The 4385-nt window shown below is 51.4% G+C and overlaps 1 pseudogene; it reads left to right on the top strand.

Annotated features, from left to right (window-relative positions):
• Nucleotides 1-2081: 2081 nt before the first annotated feature.
• LOC112617715 lies at nt 2082-2200 on the top strand (annotated as a pseudogene).
• The last annotated feature ends 2185 nt before the right edge of the window (nt 2201-4385 follow it).

Here is a 4385-nt window from a genome sequence, read left to right as displayed (position 1 = left end):
TTCCTTCCTTCCTTCCTTCCTTCCTTCCTTCCTTCCTTCCTTTTCTTCCAGACGGGGTCTCACTCTGTCACCCAGGGTGGAGTGCAGTGGCACGATCACGGCTCAGTTCAAGCTTCCTCTCCCAGGTAAACGCCATTCTCCTGCCTCAGTCTCCCAAGCAGCTGGGACTACAGGTGCCTGCCACCACGCCCATCTCATGTTTGTAGTTTTAGTAGAGACAGGGTTACACCATGTTAGCCAGACTAGTCTGGATCTCCTGACTTTGTGATCCACCTTCCTTGACCCCCGAAAATGCTGGGATTACAGTTGTGTTCCACCGTGCCCGGTCTGCTGTAGGCTTTTGTGGCTTCCCCTCTCCCACCTTTCGCCCTACTGTTGAAATGCTTCCCAGCCTCCTCTGACTCTTCACCCCCTTTATTGCCCACCTACACCACCATCACAGCTGGGGACCTCCTCCTGGGTGTCCACCACAAAAGCACCACCGGGTAGCAGCATCCCACCACTTCTGCCATGCCACCCCACCACCAGGAGCCTGGCTCCAGCCCGGGAGGGCAAGGGGCCAGATCTCAAAGGTGCAGACGTGGATTCCCTGCCGTTCGCCGTTCCTACCCCTCCAGGAAGGTGCAGGCGATTCAATCCACTCTTCGGATGCTGCCACAACCTTCCGAACTGGTTGAGGGGGCGGGCAGGGTCATCCGGTGCCACAAATGCCAGCCAAGACTTCCACTCCACAACACAGAGTCTGCTTAATTCGGGGGAAGGAAATTGCTTCACCACCCACCAGGAAAATGGTCCCTGTTCACCCGGATTACCATTGCCACCAACTTCGTGTAAACTCTAGTCCTGTGGAACACACCAGAGACCCAGGCCTCGAGCCCCATGGGCACGCCTGGTGCCACGGCCCCCGCCAACTGCCGGGCACACTCTACAAATCAAGGGGCCCACCGCACTACACCAAGAGCACAGGAAGGTGCCAACAAAGGAAGAAGCCCATGAATCCCACCTGCAAAGCAAGCAGTTAATCCAAGACAAGACCCATCTCAGCGCTCCATTGCTGCCCTCGCATGGACGGCCTGACCACCCTGTTCTGGGCCAGCCCAAGCCCCCTGTACCCTATCCAGGCCTGCTCAAAGGGCCATGCCTATCGGAGCATTGCGCTCCCTCTCCAATTTTCTATTGCTCTGAATCTCTATCTCCCTCCCCCTCTCTCTTCTGGGTTTCCCCCTGCACCTTGCGCTACTTCTATCGTATTCCTTCTGTCTCTCTCTCTTTCTCTGTCCCTCTCTCTTTCTCTGCCTCTCTGTCTGTCTCTTTCCCTCTCCACCTACCCTGTCTCTCTCGATTGCTGTCTCTCTCCCTTCCTCGATTTCAATCTCTCCATCCATCTCTTCCCTACTCTCCTACAAGCAGTTTGTGTGTGCGTGCATGTGTGTGTGTGTATTATGTGTCTGTGTGTGTGTGCACGCGCATGTGTTGGTTTCCACACACGAGGGCCTGGATGTGTCTGTGTTAGGCTGTGGATTTGCTTCTGGTGGTTTTGGGGTGTGTCTTGGTTTCTCTCAGCATCTCTCACCGGAGATCTGGCTTCCAGCTCTAGTGCCAGCCTGGGACAGAGCAGGGCCATCCCCCAACCCCAACCTCCCAGGCCCTATTGCCCACTGGGTGGGTCTTGTTTGAAACAAGCGACCATTGTGGGGGCGTTGTGAGAAAAAGGCCACGCCCAGTTCATCTGGCTGTTTGCCCTTGGCCAGCCGTGACTGCTCTGGCTGGGTGGGGCAAGAGGGGGCCTCACAGGAGCTCCTGAGCGGCCAGGGATCCAAAGGAATTCCTACACGACAGGGTGGAGGACCGGATGGGGTCCCAGGATCGTGGGCCCTTTGCCCTGATGCCTCGGAGCACTCCCTGTTCTGAGCCGGCCAGACGTGGTGGAAGATTGGGAGGTCAGCAGCCGGGGGAAGACCGCAGGCGAGCGGCTCGGGGGTCCTGATACGAGCCTTGTGGCACCGGACTGGCAATGCCAGCTGGAAGACAGCCGGCATGGCTTGTCAGGGCTCTTGGGGCAACCAGGCGCCTCTGCCGGCATCTATGGCCATAACACCCTGAACACGCCTGATCTCTTCTGATATCGGAAGCTTAGCAGGGTCAGACCTGTTTAGTACTTGGATGGGAGACCACCTGGAAATACTGGGCGCTGTAGGCTTTTTCTCTTTCTTTCATGTCTTTCTTTCTTTTCTACCTTCCTTTCTTCCGTTCTGTCTCACTTTCTCTTCTTTCTTTTTCTTCTTTCTTTCTTTCTTTTCTTTCTCTCTTTTTTCTTTCTTTCTTCTTCCTTTCCTTCTTTCTTTCTCTCTCCCTTCCTTTCTGTATTTCTTTGTTTCTTTCATTTTCTTTCTTTGTTTCTTTGTTTCTTTCTTTCTTCTTTCTTTCCTTCCTTCCTTCCTTCTTTCTTTCTAACCTTCCTTCTTTCTTTTTTTTGTTTCTCTGTCTTCTTTCTTCTTTCTTTCCTTTTTTCTTTCTTTTCTTTCTTTCTCTTTCATTTGTCTTTCCTTCCTTCCGTTCTTTCCTTCTTTCTCTCTTTCTTTCTTTCTTTCTTTCTTTCTTTCTTTCTTTCTTTCTTTCTTTCTTTCTTTCTTATTTCTTCTTTCTCCTTCCTTCCTTCCTTCCTTCCTTCCTTCCTTCCTTCCTTCCTTCCTTCCTTCCTTCCTTCCTTCCTTCCTTCCTTCTTTTTCTTCCAATCAGAATCCCACTCTGTCACCCAGGCTGGAGGGCACTGGCGTGATCTCAGCTCACTGCAAGCTCCGTCTCCTGGGTTCATGCCATTCTCCTGCCTTAGCCTCCCGAGCAGCTGGGACTACAGGCACCCGTCACCACTCCCTGCTCCTGTTTTGTTGTTTTAGTAGAGACGAGGTTTCACCGTGTAAGCCAGGTTGGTCTGGATCTTCTGACCTCGTGATCCACATGCCTTGGCCTCCCAAAGTGCTGGGATTACATTCATGATCCACCCCGCCCGGCCTGTAGTAGGCTTTTGTGGCTTCCCCCCTCACTCCCTTCCCCCTACTATCACCATTCTTCCCAATCACCCCTGACTCTGCTCCCCCTTTATTGTGCCCCTACATCCCTGCTGCATCTGGGGACTTCCTTCTGGGTTGCGCCACTGACGCACCACTGGGCGGCAGCATTCCTCCTCTTATGCCTATCCGTCGACCTGCCAGGAGCCCGGCTCCAGCCTGGGAGGGCAGCGGGCCAGACCCCAAAGGTGCAGGCGCTGGGGTTGGCATTGTGAGAAAAAGGCCATGCGCCGGTGGGCCACCAGTTCGCCCTTGGCCAGCCCTGAAGGCTCTGGCTGGGTGGGGCAAGAGGGGGTCTTGCAGGAGCTCCTGAGCCACCAGGGATCCAAAAGTATACCTCTGCAACAGGGTGGAGGACCGGACTGTGTCCCAGGATTGTAGGCCCTGGGCCCTGATGCCTCAGAGTGTTCCCTGGTATGAGAGAGCCCGAGATGGTGGAAACTCAGGAGCTCGGGAACTGGTGGAAGGCTGCGGGCGAGGGCCTCGTGAGTCCCGATAAGAGCCCACTGGGCCTGGGATGGCGTTGCCAGTGGGAAGCCGTCGGGCATGGCTGGGTTGGGCTCTTTGGACAGCCAGGTGCCTCTGCTGGTGTCTACGTCCATATAACCCTGAACGCGCCCGATCTCATCTGTTCTTGGAAACAAAACATGGTCCGACCTGGTTAGTACTTGTGTGGGAGACTGCCTGGGAATACTGGGTGCTGTAGGTTTTTGGCTTTCTTCCTTGTCTTTCTTTCTTTTCTACCTTCCTTTCTTCCCTTCTCTCTCTCTTCTTTCTTTTTTCCTTTCTTTCTTTCCTTCTTTCTTTCTTCTATCTTTCCTTTTTACTTTTTTCTTTCTTTTTTTCTCTTTCTCTTTCTTTCTTTCTTTCATTCTTTCCATTTCTTTCTTTTCTTTTTTCTTTCTCTCTTTCTTTATTCTTTCTTTCCTTCTTTCTTTTCTTTCTCTCTTTCCTTATTTCTTCTTTGTTTTCTCTCTTTCTTTTCTTTCTCTCTTTCCTTCCTTTTTTTCTTTCTTCTTTCTTTCCTTCCTTTACTCTTTTCCTTCTTTCTTTCTTTCTTTCTTTCTTCCTTTCTTTCTTCCTTTCTTTCTCTTTCTTTGTTAATTTCTTTTTTCTTTCTTTCTTTCTCTCTTTCTTTTTTCCTTCTTTATTTCTCTCTTTCTTTTTTCTTTCCTTCTTTCTTTTCTTTCTCTCTTTCTTTCTACTTTCTCTCTCTTTCACTCTCTCTCTTTCTTTATTTCTTCCTTCCTTCCTTCTCCTTCCTTCCTTCCTCCCTTCCTTCCTTCCTTCCTTCCTTCCTTCCTTCCTTCCTTCCTT

Source organism: Theropithecus gelada, unplaced genomic scaffold, assembly GCF_003255815.1.
Source record: "Theropithecus gelada isolate Dixy unplaced genomic scaffold, Tgel_1.0 HiC_scaffold_3607, whole genome shotgun sequence".
Classification (NCBI taxonomy): Eukaryota; Metazoa; Chordata; class Mammalia; order Primates; family Cercopithecidae; genus Theropithecus; species Theropithecus gelada.
The sequence above is the reverse complement of the archived record's forward strand: the minus strand, read 5'-3'. Positions and strand labels throughout refer to the sequence as shown.